At 36.9% G+C, this 17833-nt stretch overlaps 3 non-coding genes across 3 annotated transcripts; all 3 read right to left on the bottom strand.

Moving 5' to 3' along the window:
• Nucleotides 1-2153: 2153 nt before the first annotated feature.
• Nucleotides 2154-2260, bottom strand: LOC121225274 (small nucleolar RNA R71). The gene has a single exon (XR_005923160.1). It is a non-coding gene; the product is annotated as a small nucleolar RNA R71 (small nucleolar RNA).
• A 9745-nt stretch (nucleotides 2261-12005) lies between these two features.
• LOC121227606 (small nucleolar RNA R71) lies at nucleotides 12006-12112 on the bottom strand. The gene has a single exon (XR_005925170.1). It is a non-coding gene; the product is annotated as a small nucleolar RNA R71 (small nucleolar RNA).
• Nucleotides 12113-17499: 5387 nt separating this feature from the next.
• Nucleotides 17500-17606, bottom strand: LOC121225348 (small nucleolar RNA R71). The gene has a single exon (XR_005923213.1). It is a non-coding gene; the product is annotated as a small nucleolar RNA R71 (small nucleolar RNA).
• Between the last annotated feature and the right edge of the window lie 227 nt (nucleotides 17607-17833).

The raw sequence follows: 17833 nt of genomic DNA, 5'->3' as shown, positions 1-17833 counted from the left end.
TGACTAAACATGACTAAATCAAGTTGTGCAGACAAAAACACCCTTGACGTTTTAACAGGTGATAAACCGTAATTTATACATATTTTTATCCCATGCTTAGCACATTTATGGATGATTTCTCCTTAGATTTGGTGAATTCAATACTTATAATTCTTTAATTTCATGTTTTATACTTAGGTGAGCATAAGAGAGTAAAAAGAGTGAGAAACGGGCCGAAAAATGGAGAAAATAGACCCACATGGGAAGTCAATCACGACCTGGAGTTCCTCACTGGTCGTGTCACACGGCCGTGTCCATTTGGCAGGATAGAAGCACAACTTACACGGGCAGACTACATGCCCATGCCTATTCAACAGCCTTGACCATGGGCTGGAGTAATTGCACACGAGCGTGTCACACGGGCATGTCCCTGCCAAGCCCAAATATAGTCCTATTCAGAAAATGCCACTATTGAGGGCTCTTAGGCATTCTAAAGCCTATTTAAGCACCTGGTGAGGCACTTAGAAGAGACACACGGAGTGGGAGGCAAGGAATTACTCAAGGAAAGCCGATTGGTCCATCTCAAAAGCCGGATTCATCGTCAAGATTGAAGATCTCCCTTCAATTTCCATTCAGGGGTTTTGGGTTTTCTTTATGTTTTGTATTCATTATTATTCTGAGATGTTTTCTTTTATAATTATGAACTAAACCCTTTAAATAACTAAGGGGAATGAAACCTAAGATGAATCTTGTTATTATTATCTAAATTGTATGATAAATATTTGACTTGTTCTTAATTATGTGTTCTTAATTCTTGTTTTAATATTCCAGGATATTGATAAAAGTTAATACGCTTATTCAGAGGAGCAAAAGTCTCTGTCTAAGAGTAAATTTGTCATAGTTAAGTGAATTTGATTGCACGCCTAGAGATAGGGTGACAAGATTTTGCCGGATTAGGGTGAAACCTAATAAGGGGATCCATAGATCAAGTTAATGCAACACTAGGGTGTTAATTAGAAAGAGATTTCAATTAATCAACCTAGGGTTAGACCTTAATAGTCTCGAGAGAGATAATAATATAACTTAGGGATTTCTACGGATTAAGTCAAATGAATAAATCGTCTGATTCAGAGTCAAATAACAAGTGAAGTCTAGGTGGATTTTTCCTTGGGTATTGTCTTAATCAATCGAGTTTTCCCAAAAGATTTTTCCCAATTTTCTCACTGTGCACCCTTAGTTTAGTTAAGTAGTTTAGATAAACAAATTCCTTAATTTTTAGGCTAGATAATAAAAAGAAAGTAATTACTAGTACTCTTGGTTCCTTTAGGTTCGACAATCTGGTCCTGCTAAAGCTATACTTCTGTTCAATAGGTACACTTGTCTTTATCGTGATAATAGTTAGTTTCAAGAACGATTAATTATAAATTTTTAAAACCTGTCACGAATATCACGTATCAAGTTTTTGGCGCCATTGCCGGGGACTTAAGATATTAGGAACACTCGATTTTTATTACTTTAGCCATTTTACTTTATTTGCAATTTAAATTTTTATTTTTTTCTAATCTTTTCTTTTATTCGCTCCTAGCAGGTTTTTATAGTGTATGGCTAGAAGAAACCCGTCGGGACCATTACTGTTTAATAGTGAGATAGATCGCACAGTTCGTAGAAACCAAAGAGAAATAAGGCGAAGCTTAAGATACAAAGAGGAAGAGCAAGAAGACGATACTTCAACAGAAAGCAAGGATATGGTTGAAAACCAAGAAAATTCGTTACCTTCTGCGATTGCTGCTAATCAGAATCCTGCTCCGCATACTATGTATGATTATGCTAAACCTTCTTTAATAGGAACTGAATCGAGCATAGTTAGGCCTGCTGTTGCTGCAAATAATTTTGAACTGAAACCTAACACCATTCAAATGGTCCAACAATTTGTTCAATTTGATGGTTTACAAAAGGAGGACCCAAACGCTCATTTGGCGAATTTCTTAGAGTTTTGCGACACTTTTAAAAACAATGGCATTTCTGATGATGTCATTCGCCTTCGGTTGTTTCCCTTTTCATTTAGGAATAAGGCTAAATAGTGGTTGAACTCGTTACCACGAGGGTCAATCACTACTTGGGAACAAATGGCCGAAAAGTTTTTATTAAAATATTTTTCGCCGGCTAAAACAACCAAATTACGTAATAATATCTCCTCTTTTGTACAGATGGATTTAGAAACACTCTACAATGCATGGGAGAGATACAAGGATCTGTTGAGAAGGTGCCCTCCCCATGGGTTACAACTCTGGCTACAGGTTCAAACATTTCACAATGGTCGAAATCCTTCGACTCGACAGATGATTGACGGAGCCGCTGGTGGAACTATCAATAATAAGACACTTGAGAATGCTTATGAATTTATAGAAGAGATGTCACTGAATAATTATCAATGGCAAGTCATGAGGACAAAACCAATGAAAACAGTTGGCATTTTTAACGTTGATTCAGTCACCATGCTCTCTAATCAGGTAGAACTTTTGAATAGAAAAATTGATGGTTTTCTTGGTTCTTCACAGGTTCACCCTGTAATGCAATGTGAAGCAAATAGAGGTGGATCAAGCAATTCAAAATATCCACCCTATGGCCATAACATGGAGAACGAGCAGTTAAATTACATAGGTAATAATCCTCGATCTCAAAATAATCCTTATAGTTATACTCACTCCACAAAAGCCTACCTTCATAATTAACCCTTAGTAAACCCCTTTGAACCTAACAAGCCATTAATTGATTTACCCTCAATGTTAACCCATAACCCATTAATTTATCTTTGTTGCAATAATTAAGTTCTATGTTATTTGACTTGTTCTTTAAAAAAATTATATTTGTCGTTTTTGAGCTTAAAGTATTAATTCCATATTCTGAAAAGAAGCTCACTTGTATTCAACTGATGACTAGTTATTTTTCTAGCTAGGTAATTTTTCAATTCAATCTCGATTCTAACCTTTTCTTTCAGCTTGTGACCACAGCTCCTAACCAAAGCCACATTACAACCCTCTAAAGTCCTTTTTGATTGATGTATCATCACAATATATAGTGGTGGAGATTTGATTTTCAAGCAAGCCTATGGTAATAACTTTTCATATTGACTAATGAGTGATTTATTTGATGTCCTTAAACACCTCGAGTGATTTGAGTGAATCTTTAGTGAGGATGTTAAACTTTGTGATATTTTGATCAAAGGTAATCACTTAGATGAGAGGAGACACGTATGTTTTCGTGATAAAATGCTCAACTTGGAATGTTTGAAACTTTGATGTACTTTTAGTTGAATTTTCAATGTAAGAATACTTATGGATTATTTTGAGATATTATTGCTAGGGATTATAAATTGAGAAGAATTTATTTTGATTGTGAGTTGAGGATTTTGCTTGAGGACAAGCAAACACTTAAGTGTAGGGGTATTTGATAAACCGTAATTTATACATATTTTTATCCCATGCTTAGCACATTTATGGATGATTTATCCTTAGATTTGGTGAATTCGATGCTCTTAATTCTTTAATTTCATGTTTTATACTTAGGTGAGAATAGGAGAGTAAAAAGAGCGAGAAATGGGCCAAAGCCGGAGAAAATAGACCTATGTGGGAAATCAACACGTCCTGGACTTCCTCACACGGGCATGTCACACGACCGTGTCCATTTGGCAGGATCGAAGCACGATTTACACGGGTCGACTACACGCTCGTGCCTATTCAACAGCCTTGACCACAGGCTAAAGTAATCGCTCACGAGCATGTCCCTACCGAGCCTAAGTATAGTCCTATTCGGAAAAGGCCACTTTTAAGGGCTCTTAGGTATGCTAAAGCCTATTTAAACAACTGAGGAGGCACTTAGAAGAGACGCATGGAGTGGGAGGCAAGAAATTACTCAAGGAAAGCCGATTGGTCCATCTCAGAAGCCGGATTCATCGTCAAGACTAAAGATCTCCCTCCAATTTCCATACAGGGGTTTTGGGTTTTCTTTATGTTTTGTATTCATTATTCTTTTGAGATGTTTTCTTTATAATTATGAACTAAACCCCTTAAATACCTTAGGGGAATGAAACCTAAGACGGATCTTGTTATTATTATCTGAATTGTATGATAAATATTTAACTTGTTCTTAATTATGTGCTAATAATTCTTGTTTTAATATTCTAGGATATTGATTCAAGTTAATGCGCTTATTCAAAGGAGCAAAAGTCCCTGTCTAAGAGTAAATTTGTCATAGTTAAGCGGAGTTGATTGCACGCCTAGAGTTAGGGTGGCGAGATTTTGTCGGATTAGGGTAAAACCTAATAAGGGGATCCATAGATCAAGTTAATGCAACACTAGGGCGTTAATTAGAAAGAGATTTCAATTAATCAACCTAGGGTTAGACGTTATTAGTCTTGAGAGAGATAATAACATAACTTAGGGATTTCTATAGATCAAGTCAAATGAATAAATCGTCTGATTTAGATTCAAATAACAAGTGAAATCTAGGTGGATTTTTCCTTGGGTATTGTCTTAATCAATCGAGTTTTCCTAAAAGCTTATTCCCAATTTTCTCTCTATACACCCTTAGTTTAGCTAAGTAGTTTAGATAAACAAATCCCTTAATTTTTAGGCTAGATAATAAAAAGAAAGTAATTATTAGTACTCTTGGTTCCTTTGGGTTCGACAATCCGGTCTTGCTAAAGCTATACTACTGTTCGATAAGTACACTTGCCTTCATCGGGATAATAGTTAGTTTCAAGAACCATTAATTATAAATTTTTAAAACCTATCACGAATATCACGTATCAACAGGCCTCATCGCATTTGTGTCGTGACACACTCAAGCCATGTCATGACACCGGAAGTAGTATACTCCATTGGTAGTCTAGAAGGTGTGCAGCTACATCCTCTGGTACGTATCACGACATGGACAACAATATACTTCCTAGGCATTCTGGATGGTGTGTTGCAACATAGAGAATGTTTGTTGCAACATAGGAGGCAGTCCACTGACTCATTGGCTTTAATTGGTGTCCTATACACTCAACTAGCACGTTAGTCCCCCCTTTGGCCAGACCAACCTAAAAGGTCATAACACACTCCAAATTGCTCGTTTTATTATCTAAGTACTCTAAATGGAAAGTTAACAAAAACTTTACTTATTTGCTAGAAAACAAGCTCCTTAAGTATTGAAAAGGACCTAATTTACCACAATGCTTGTTGCATCTTATGCAGAAACCAACTCAAAACCACTGAGCATCTTTTTTGCTACTAAATTATGACAAAGAATTGTTGGAACTCATTGAGTACTGTCAGGCCCTCAATTCACACCAACTGTACTTGGAACGATTGGCTTAAAGGCAACATGGAATCCAGAGCTTTCCAAAAAATCACAAAATCTCTATGTACTTAGTTTTCTATTTTTTTTTCTTTGGGAAATTTGGTTTTTAAGGAACTCTCTTATCTTGAGTCTCATAACTGTCATGTTAGCCTAGAGAAAAGGATCATCAACAAAGTCGGGAAATTTTTTGCCCTTACTGGTGGTCTCCGTTGCCACCTATCCCAAATCTACATCCTGTTTCTTGGCACCTGCTCTAAGCATTACAAAAATCAATATAAAGAGTTCTATTGAAAATTCGAGTAAAGGAGGAGCCTGTGCAATCTTGAGAAATCATAGGGGCAAATGGATTCGGGGCCCTTCAAACACATTCTGATGGTCACTATCTCTTGCATTTGAGCTTAATATTTCTCATATCAAAATTGAAAGCGATGTTGAAATTGCCATTAAGTCGAGTACTAATGATATCTCTAATCATGTTCTCTCTACTCTTGTTATTGATTGCAGGTAGTTTATGTCTAGATTTGTCTCAACCTCTATCAAGCATACCTATAGGGAGGGGAACCAATGTATGGATTGGTTAGTTCGGTTAGGGAGTAACTTTCAACAAGACAATCTTAGAACTTCTTGTAATAGGAATATTTTGTGTTTTTGTTTGAAACATCATCTTGTATTGAGGCTTTGTTGAAACCTGATGCCTACATCACTTTTATGTATGGAATTTTTTTTAATTATTCTAAAAGTTGTCTTTTAATAAATAAATAAATAAATATATATTTCTGGGAATGTTAGCAATGCTATCATTCATAAATACCTAATATTTGACATTTGAGCTTTTACAATAAAAAGGTAGGCCCTTACAGTAGATAAATTAATAATGGATTAATGTTTCTTTGGTCTCTCCAACCAATTGACCAATTGGAACTGCACTAATTTCTAGTTTTATCAAAAACGTCTTTTGAAGGTTTGAAAGGTTACATATATAATGACAAAATTTAATCTTTTCAAATCCTCATGTAAGAGAAGATGCTAATTCCGGTTTTTGTTCATTATTAAAAAAGAGTTTAAAAGGAAAAACGAGAGATGGGTATCCAAATTAGAGGAAAGGAAATGAAACTTGGTTATTACATTGAAATTAAGCGTTGAATTGAACTAGAAACAAATAAGGTATTGCTATTTATCTCTATGATTGACAAGTTGTTGGAATGAAATTGCTGCATGATGAATGGCTAGGATGAATTGGTTTAATGTGGTGGAATGGTTGGTCAATTTCTTCTTATTGGCTTCCAATTTGGGCTAGGATGAATTGGTTTAATGTGGTGGAATGGTTGGTCAATTTCTTCTTATTGGCTTCCAATTTGGTCCAAAGACGCAAACAAATCGACCGACACGTTGAATAATTAGTAAGCAGTAAGCAATAGTTGGAGCCATATTTTGAGGTGGCGCGTGTTGGGGCCTCGGGGGAATTGGGGTTTGGATTTTTTATGTGCGCTTAATAACTGAATTTTTTTTAACTAAATTGAAAATTCGACATGATTTTCAATTTTCTTTTAGATTTTTTATTCCTATGCAAAACAAAATTGAATTACTTGTATTTACAAATGGTGTAATTTCTCCTAATAATTATATTTTCTTCCAATTTTCGATGGATTCACCCAGTAAAGTTGAATTCAATATACCAAACAGTTTATTCATCAATCAATCAATATATATGTCTATATATATTCAAAAGTGGGGTTGTTTAATATCTTTATTACCTAAAAAGTTGTCTTTAATTTCTTTAATTTTAAAAGGATATCTCAAACTATGTAATATTCATGTCCAACTTTTTAAAAAAAATTAATTTTTATAATTATAACGCTATTGACACACAATACTTTAACTAATTTTCTTTTTTCTTTTACTTAATCATTATATTAAATAAACCCCAACTACTATTTTTCTCTCCATATAATTTTTCTCAGTGATATAAGCTTAGATTGAAAAAGTCAATATTGTAAGTGTACCAATATTTTAATCTTTGAATACTTGGTGATTAATTTATTTCTTTAATTCCATATTATTCTTTGAATACTTGGTGACTGGTTTATTTCTTTAATTCCATATTCTCTATTGTAAGCTAGATAGAAATTAGGGTTTTTTTTATGTGGAAATCTAACAAGATGAAGAAGGAGGTGAAGATAGGTGATTCACTTTACTTAGGGCAAAATGGAGAGCCACTGATAATGGTAGTTGAACGAGCTGAAGCAGGGATCAAGAGATAAGGTTAAAGAAGGATAATGTCTTAGAGAAAGAGTCGTCCTCTTTTCTGACAAAACTGTGGGTTTTTATACCCTTAGCTGCAATCTTGAGTTGTTACATGTTGAGTTTCTATTGGTTGGTCAAAGGCAAGTGGCTAAGTGGTTCACCACAATAAGCTTAGGTAGGGTCGCAATTATGTCACAGGGCTAGAACTTTAATCTAGCAAACCACACAGCCTTGGTGATTTCTTGAGTTCAAATTCATCTAAGTCAGCCTTACACTCAAAAAATGAGAATTCTCGTAGAATTTCTCTTAAGGCACCGAAGCAAAGTCGAAGGGAACTCGAAAGAGAAAGAAGCCATGAACGGACAAAAAATTCACAAGAAAACAATGCTCATAAGGTGTTTGAGTAAATGCTCTCAAATGTATTCTACTTTGAGTAATTACTTTTCTCCCAAAGTTTGATGCATAACCCACCTCTCCTGTAGGTGGTAGCCCTACTGATAACTCAGCAGGCTTCATCTCAATATTCTGCCCTTTAACATTTCCAAGGTGGTATTTGTAGCATCATGATCTACCAAGTTAGTATTCCCACCACATGAAACATCCTTAGCTGGCTGGATTGTCAACAATACCTTTGTTCCACCCCTAGTGTCATGACTCACCAACACAACACATTTTTGTTGTTGAGCATCCAATATACAAATGCAGTTGACAAAATGAACCAAAAGAGTATTAATCTTGTCAAGGAAATCCCAACCAAGTACAAATTCATAATCATTTAAGTGAATTACCTTAAAGTCTTCATTGACTTTCCATTGACCGATCTGTAGCTCCACTCCTTATGCTAGTCCCACAATTGAGACCTCTTTGGAATTAACTATCTTGATCTTCTTGGTCGATTTACTAACTAAATGACCAAGCTTACCCACAACTTTCTCTGATATGCAAAGGTTGATGCCTCGGTAAAGTAGACTTTGAAAAACTTAATTCATAAACTTAATCAAATATAGACATGGGTGATTAGTTTGCTTTGGTGATTATAACTAATTCCTAGTTTAGTTTTCTATTCAATCAACTACTTATTATCCTATCAGGATCTCTCGATCTTCCACTAAACGAACAAGTTGGCAAGAACTACTTATCTCTCGACCTCACAGTCCAAATCAGTTTAGGGCTAAGGTGTTCATAGATAGGCCATACCAATTTTGGGTTAATTTCCACTTAAATGACTTCTTATGGTCGTCAAGCCTAGGGTTTGAGTTCTTCCTTTCCCATACAGCTAATCTGCTAAGAAAACACTACATAATGATTAGATAAACACACCTCCACTTGTTAATCCCCATAAGAGGATTAGTTCCTCATGGAATCCATAAACATAGTTGTAACACCCCTTACCCGAGTCTGAGGCCGTGACTAGGCACGAGGCATTACCTAACTTAACCGCATGCATATAATCATTTCTGAGTTATGAAAACTAGGTCAAACTTAAAACTTTTCTCTTTTAATCTAAAAGTTCTTAATATGGGCCTATTAGGCCTACGTCACGTTTTGGAAATAACCCGGGATTAATCCCCACATCTTTGAAAACTTTAAAAAATGCCACTTGAAGCAGGGCACACGCCCGTGTGGCCATTATGACATGGTCGTGCTAAAGGCCCATGTAGTTGACATGGCCTAAGCACAAGGGGACACACCCATGCCCCGAGCCCGCGTGAATTAAATTCCAAATTTGAACCTATAGGGGTTTTCACATGGCCGGACACACGTTCGTGTCCATGGCCTGTGTCCTAGCCCGTATCTAAGAATCCTGACATTCTGTTTCTGACGTCAGCAATAATTTAGGGGCACATGGCCAAGGCACATGCATGTGGCCAGAGGCTATGTCCTTCACACGATTGAGAAACACGACCTTGTCTCTGCCCTTGTGTTTTTTACTATGCATACTGACTTGCAAATTCGAGGTGCAGGGGACACACAGTCGAACAACACGCCCATGGGGCTGACTGCGTGTTATACACGGCCTAGACACATACTCGTGTATCTACTTGTATGGACGATATAAGGCTATCTACGAAGCCCCTTGCCACCCTGAAACACAATCTATCATACCCAAGTCTATCACAATGTAATTTCTCAACCAATGAACCAAAACTATGGCCTATATGCATTTCATACATATACGACCATGCCAACAATTTTCACATTCATGAAAGACTTTCTTGCATTCATAAAACAACTTTCAATATTAGCCATTATTCATGGCCTTATACAAAATGAGTCAAGTACTAAATTAAGCCAATACATTTGACTGTAAAACAATGTGACACTTTAACAAAATCGAAGGATTGTATACATGCCATAATCAAAATAAAAAAACTAACTATACCAAGTGCTTCAAAATGATAGTGTAACTGGCTTTTACGTGATAAACTGTAATTTATACATATTTGTACCCCATGTTTAAAGCATTTTCTGGATGATTTTCCATTAGAATTGGTGAATTCGATGGTCCTAATGCTTTAATTTCATGTTTTATACTTAGGAGAGCATAGGAGAGCGAAAGGAACGAGAAACAGGCCAAAAACAGAGAAAATGGGCCAAGGTACGAAATCAACACGGCTTGGACCTCCTCACATGGGCAGACCACACGGCCGTGTCAATTTGGCAGGCTCGAGCACGGCCTGAAGTAATCGAACACGAGCGTGTCCCTGTCGAGCCCAAGTTGAGTCCAATTGGGAAAAGGCTAATATTGAGGGCTTCTAGGCATTCCAAAGCCTATAAATACACCCTAGAGAAGGAAGAAAAAGGGAGACGGAAAATAGGGAGTAAGGGATTACTCCAAGGAAGCCGATTGATCCATCTCAGAAGCCAAATTCATCATCAAGACTGAAGATCTCTCCTCAATTTCCCTTTAGGAGTTTTGGGTTTTCTTTATGTTTTGTATTCTTTATTCTTCTGAGATGTTTTCTTATTTAGTTATGAACTAAAACCCCTAAATACCTAAGGGGAATGAAACCTAAGACTAATCTTGTTATTATTTTCTGAATCGTATGATATATATTTAACTTGTTCTTAATTATGTGTTCTTAATTCTTGTTTTGATATCCTAGGATACTGATTCAAGACATGCTCTTATTCAGAGGAGGAATAGACCCTGTCTAAGAGTACATTTATCATAATTAAACGGAGTTGATTGTGCGCCTAGACATAGGGTGACAAGATTTTGCCGGATTAGGGAGAAACCTAATAAAGGGATCCATAGATCGAGTTAATACAACCCTAGAGTGTTAATTAGAGAAAAGTCTTGGTTGTTCAATCTAGGGATTAGATGTTATTAGTCTTGAATAGGGATAATAACAGAACTTAGGGATATCTACGGAACAAGTTGAATGAATAAATCGTCCGATTCGGGGCTAGAATAACAAGTAAAGTCTAGGTGGATTTTTCCTTAGGTATTGTCTTAAGTCAATCGATTTTTCCCAAAAACAATTCCCCAATTCTTTTCTCTATGCGTTCTTAGCTTAGATAATTAGTTAATTAAAACTTAGGCTAGATAATAAAAAGACAGTCATTACTAGTACTTTTAGTTCCTTTAGGTTCGACAATCCGGTCTTACTAAAACTATACTACTGTTTGATAGGTACACTTGCCTACATCGCAATAATAGTTAGTTTAAGAACGAGTAATTATAAATATTTAAAACCTATCACGAAATAACGCGATCAAGATTTTGGCGCCGCTTCCGAGGAACTAAGATATTAGGAATGCTCAATTTTTATTACTTTAGCCATTTATTTTTCTTGCAACTTAATTTTATATTAGTATTATTATTACTTACTTATTTACTTTTTCCTTCTCTTGGCAGGTTTTTATAGTTTATAAATAGAAGAAACCCGTTAGGGCCACTACTTTTTAACGAAGAAATCAATCGCACATTTCGTAGAAACCAAAGAGAAATAAGGCGAAGCTTAAGATACACGGAGAACGAGCAAGAAGACGATACTCAACCCCCGACCGAAGAGATGGCTGAAAACCAAGGCAATTAGCTACCTCCTGTAATTGCGGTTAATCAAAATCTTGCTCCATGCACTATGTATGATTATGCTAAACCTTCTTTAACAGGAACTGAATCAAGCATAGTTAGACCTGCTGTAGCTGCAAATACTTTTGAATTAAAACCTAAAACTATTCAAATGATACAACAATTTGTTCAGTTTGATGGTTTGTAGGATGAGGATTCATTTAGCCAACTTCTTAGAACTATGCGATACATTTAAAATTAATGGCATTTCTGATAATTCCATATGTGTTCGGTTGTTTCCCTTTTCATTGAGGAAAAAGCTAAACAGTGGTTGAACTCGTTACCACGAGGGTCAATTGCTACTTGGGAACAAATGAACGAAAAATTTTTACTAAAATATTTTTAGCCCGCTAAAACAGCTAAATTACGTAATGACATCTCTTCCTTTGTGCAGATGGATTTAGAAACACTCTACGATGCATGGGAGAGATACAAAGACCTTTTGAGAAGATGCCCCCACCATGGGTTACCGCTCTAGCTCCAAGTACAAACATTTCACAATGGTCTGAATCCTTCAACTCGACAAATGGTTGACGCAGCTGCTGGCAGAACCATCAATAATAAAACACCGAAAGATGCCTATGAGTTTATAGAGGAGATGTCACTGAATAACTATTAGTGGAAAGTGATGAGGACAAAGCCAATGAAAACAACCAGCGTTTATAATGTCGATTCGGTCACAATGCTCTCTAATCAGGTAGAACTCTTAAATAAAAAGATTGATGGTTTTCTTAATTCTTCACAGGTCCACCCAGTAATGCAATGCAAAGCAAGATGGAGGTGGAACAAACCATTCGGAATACCAACCTTATGGCCACAACATGGATAACGAGCAATTAAACTACATGGATAATAATCCTTGACCTCAAAACAATCTATATAGTAACACTTATAATGCAGGTTGGAGGAACTACCCCAATTTCTCGTGGGGCGGTCATGGAAATTAAAGACCACAACATCCTCCGGGCTACCAACAACCACCCTACCAACAGGAAAAGAAGCCGAACCTTGAAGAGATGCTCTTAAATTTTATATCAGTGTTAGAAACCAGTTTTCAAAACACCGAGACAACACTTAACAATCAACAAGCGTCGATCCAAGGGTTCGAAACTCGGATAGACCAGCATTCCAAACTAATCTCCGGACGACCACAAGGTAGTTTGCCAAGTAATACCGAACTTAACCTAAGGGAACAACTCGACATAATTAATATTCAAGATGACGAAGGAGTTGTTGAGCCTGAACCAAAACCGAGGCAAGAAACTATGGTAAGCAAAGGTCAAGGTGAGGTAAATCAAAATACAAATAAACCAGTGACTGTTGAATATAAACCTCGTGTGTCATACCCCAACGTGACAAGGAAAGACCGCTCAGATGAACAATTTGGTAAATTCCTTAAACTCTTAAAAAAATTACATATTAACTTACCGTTTATTGAAGCTATATCACAGATGCCAAAAGCAATGAAATTTTTAAACGAACGTTTAGCAAATAAGCGAAAGTTGGACGAGGTGTCGCATGTAGAGCTGAACGCAGTTTGCTCAGCCATTCTCCAAAACAAACTACGCAACAAACTAAAAGGCTCAGGGAGCTTTACTATTCGTTGCTTAATTGGTAGTTTAGATGTTAATCAGGCATTAGCTGATCTAGGGGCTAGTATCAACGTCATGCCTTACAAATTGTTTAAACAACTAGGTCACAGGAAACCCAAACAGACTAGGATGACCATTCAATTAGCAAATAAAACTATAAGATTCCCTAGAGGTATTATTGAAGATGTACTAATTAAAATCGATAAATTTATATTTCCCGTTGACTTTATTATTCTAGACATAGAAGAGGATAGCAACACTCCCTTAATTCTAGGAAGGCCCTTTTTAGCAACTGCTAAAACCATCATTGATGTTGGCACAGGTGAACTCACACTCTAGGTGGGAGACAAAACAATCACCCTTCAAGCTCGCAATTCTGGCAGCACATCAGGAATTGAAGGTGATCATTTAAACCATTCTACTAAAACTAACAATATAGTGCAACCTATTTTGCAGAAAATGAGTCTGAAGGAAGCACACGAGTCGTTCTCAAGCACTAGTAGAGGACCTGTTCATGAAGATCGAAGATTACAAATTGAGGAACTAAATGAATGGTGGACGCACAAACCAAGAACACCCGACAAACCGAAACTACGCCAAAACGAGCCCGATACCTCTCCAAATCAACTTAAGGTTGGTGATAAGGTCTTATTAGATGCTGCAGATCCCCACATTGTCACTACCACACCGAATGAGGAAATCCCTCTAACGGTACTCAGTATTTTTCCATTCGGTATGGTGGAGGTGAGTCATCCCAAGTTCGGCACTTTTAAGGTAAACAACACCCGATTAAAACCTTATTTTGATGAGATTGATAGCAGGAATGAGGAGTATAAACTCCTCAAACCACCATGACCATTCGTTGAAGAGGTAAGTCGAGCTTAGACTATAAATAAGAGCTTCTCGGGAGGCAACCCGAGCACTAACAATATTAATTTCTTTAAATTTTGGTATTTAACTCCTAACTTATTAATAGAAATCTTGAACACAGGTGTTTCCACAGAGACACAGCCAAGCACACAGGCATGCTTAAGGCCGTGTGAAAACAGGGCAAAAGATTTTCCCAACACGGGCTATGATTAAACGCCACGGTCGTGCGATATGGCCGTGGTCGAGCCTGCCAAAACAACACGGGTGTGTGACACGCCCTTGTGGAAGAACAGTGGTCGAGCCTGCCAAAACAGCATGGGCGTTCGACACGCCCATGTTTAGCACCCGTGGACCACACTGTCAGAATGACACGGGCGGGCAAAAACCTACACGACCGTGGGAGAAGCGAACCACGCCAGACACGACCGTGCGACACGATCATGTAGCCACACGGCCTATACACACGGGTGTGCGATAAGGCCGAGTGACGACATCACAATTCTGACAAACACGGACGTGACAAGAACCACACGGGCGTGTGCACCGGCCGTGCCACTTGAAAAATTAGAATAATTATCTTATTTTATTTTTCTTTTATTAAGTTTTTAAGATTCATTTGTTTTCCTTTTAAAAATGGCTTAGCTTCAGAGTCAAGCTTGTCATCCAGAGTTATCTCCAATACTCGATCTCGCCAATCCAAGAATATCACCCATTCTTAATACAGGAAGTTTCACTTCTCCCTCTATCTTCTTTTTATACTTTAATATCTATCTTTGTACATTGAGGGAAATGTACATCTTAAATGTGGGGGGTATTTATTTCATTATTAGAAAAATCCTTGAATAATTACCTTGTTCTCTTGAAAAGTTCTCATATCATATTTAGGATAAATTTTAATTGATTTATGATTTTGATTGATATATCTTGAATTAAAACATAGGGATTTATGCATTGATTGTTTAAACTTTAAGGCATTAGAGAATCAGGAATGATAAGTTGATTTTTAAGAATTTAAAATTATAGATTGTTTCCCCAAGTCTAGGTATTACTTTGAATTGGAATTCACGAGTCTAAACATAAAAAAGCCATAATTTTTGTGAGATTTTTGAGCCTTTTGAGCATCTATTAATCCTTTCATGCTCACTTTTATTATTGCTTTGAGTACGCCAGTATTGAACTGTTATTCTAGAACTTGCTTGATTATGCATGTCGAGACCACACCATTTGATTTGATATGTCAAAATGATTAAGGCACTTAGGATTAACCCACTCATGCCATGAAAAGCCTACCTCCACGATTAACCCCTAGTAAACCCCCTTGAGCCGAATGATAAACCGTAAATTATACATATTCTTACCTCATGTTTAATGCATTTTATGGATGATTTCTCATTAGAATTGGTGAATTCGATTCTCCTAATGCTTTAATTTCATGGTTTATACTTAGGAGAGCATAGGAGAGTGAAAGGAATGAGAAACAGGCCAAAAATAGAGAAAATAGGCCAAAGTACGAACTTAACACGGCCTGGACTTCCTCACGCGGGCAGACCACACGGCCATGTCAATCTGGCAGAATCGAAGCACGACTCAGACGGGTATAGCACATGCCCGTGTCATTCTAACAGGCTTGAACACGGCCTGAAGTAATCGCACACAGGCGTGTCACACGGGTGTGTCCCTACCGAGCCCAAGTTAAGTCCAATTCGGAAAAGGCCACTTTTGAGGGCTCATAGGCATTCCAAAGACTATAAATACACACTAGAAAAGTAGAAAACGGGGCACACAGAATAAGCAGTAAGGAATTACTCCAAGGAAGCCGATTGATTCATTTCAGAAGCCAGATTCATCATCAAAACTGAAGATCTCTCCTCAATTCCCTTTCAGGAGGTTTGGGTTTTCTTTTTGTTTTGTATTCTTTATTTTTTTGAGATGTTCTCTTATTTAGTTATGAACTAAATTCCCTCAATACCTAAGGGGAATGAAACCTAAGACGAATCTTGTTATTATTTTCTGAATCGTATGATAAATATTTAACTTGTTCTTAATTCTTGTTTTGATATCCCAGGATATTGATTCAAGATAAACTTTTATTCAGAGGAGGTATAGACGCTGTCTAAGAGTACATTTATCATAATTAAGCGGAGTTGATTGCGCGCCTAGACATAGGGTGACAAGATTTTGCTGGATTAGGGTGAAACCTAATAAGGGGATCCATAGATCGAGTTAATGCAACCCTAGAGTGTTAATTAGAGAAAAGTCTCAGTTATTCAATCTAGGGATTAGACTTTATTAGTCTTGAATAGGGATAATAACATAACTTAGGGATCTCTACGGAACAAGTTAAATTAATAAATCATCCGATTCGGAGCCAAAATAACAAGTAAAGTCTAGGTGGATTTTTCCTTAGGTATTGTCTTCATTCAATCGATTTTCCTAAAAGCAATTCCCCAATTCTATTCTCTTCGAGTTCTTAGTTTAGATAATTAGTTAGTTAAAAACAAAACCCCATTTTTCTTAGGCTAGATAATAAAAACACAGTCATTACCAGTACTTTTAGTTCCTTTGGGTTCGACAATCTGGTCTTGCTAAAACTATACTACTGTTCGATACGTACACTTGCCTACATCGCTATAATAGTTAGCTTCAAGAATGATTAATTATAAATATTTAAAACCTATCACCAAATAACGCGATCAAGTTTTTGGCGCCGTTGCCGGGGAACTAAGATATTAGGAACGCTCAATTTTTTATTACTTTAGCCATTTATTTTTCTTGCAACTTAATTTTATATTAGTATTATTATTACTTACTTATTTACTTTTTCCTTCTCTTGGCAGGTTTTTATAGTTTATGAATAGAACAAACTCGTCAGGGCCACTACTTTTTGACGAAGAAATCAATCGCACAGTTCGTAGAAACTAAAGAGAAATAAGGCGAAGCTTAAGATACACGGAGAACGAGCAAGAAGACGATACTCAACCCCCGACCGAAGAGATGGCTAAAAACCAAGGCAATCAGCTACCTCCTGCAATTGCGGTTAATCAAAATCCTGCTCCATGCACTATGTATGATTATGCTAAACCTTCTTTAACAGGAACTGAATCAAGCATAGTTAGACCTGCTGTAGCTGCAAATACTTTTGAATTAAAACCTAACACTATTCAAATGATACAGCAATTTGTTCAGTTTGATGGTTTGCAAGATGAAGATCCCAACGCTCACTTAACAAACTTTAGCATTTCTGATGATGCCATTCGTCTTCAGTTATTTCCCTTTCCATTGAGGAACAAAGCTAAACAGTGGTTGAACTCATTACCACGAGGATCAATTACTACTTGGGAACAAATGACCGACAAATTTTTACTAAAATATTTTTCGCCGGCTAAAATGGCTAAATTACGTAAAGATATCTCTTCTTTTGTGCAGATGGATTTAGAAACACTCTACGATGTATGGGAGAGAGACAAGGACCTTTTGTGAAGGTGCCCTCACCATGGGTTACCACTTTGGATCCAAGTATAAACATTTCACAATGGTCTAAATCCTTCGACTCGACAAATGGTTGACGTAGCGGCGGGCGGAACCATCAATAATAAAACACCAGAAGATGCCTATGAGTTTATTGAAGAGATGTCACTAAATAACTATCAGTGGCAAGTCATGAGGACAAACCCAACAAAAACAGCCGGCGTTGATTTGGTCACCATGCTCTCTAATCAGGTAGAAC

Source organism: Gossypium hirsutum, chromosome A03 (assembly GCF_007990345.1).
Source record: "Gossypium hirsutum isolate 1008001.06 chromosome A03, Gossypium_hirsutum_v2.1, whole genome shotgun sequence".
NCBI classification, from domain to species: domain Eukaryota; kingdom Viridiplantae; phylum Streptophyta; class Magnoliopsida; order Malvales; family Malvaceae; genus Gossypium; species Gossypium hirsutum.
The sequence above is the reverse complement of the archived record's forward strand: the minus strand, read 5'-3'. Positions and strand labels throughout refer to the sequence as shown.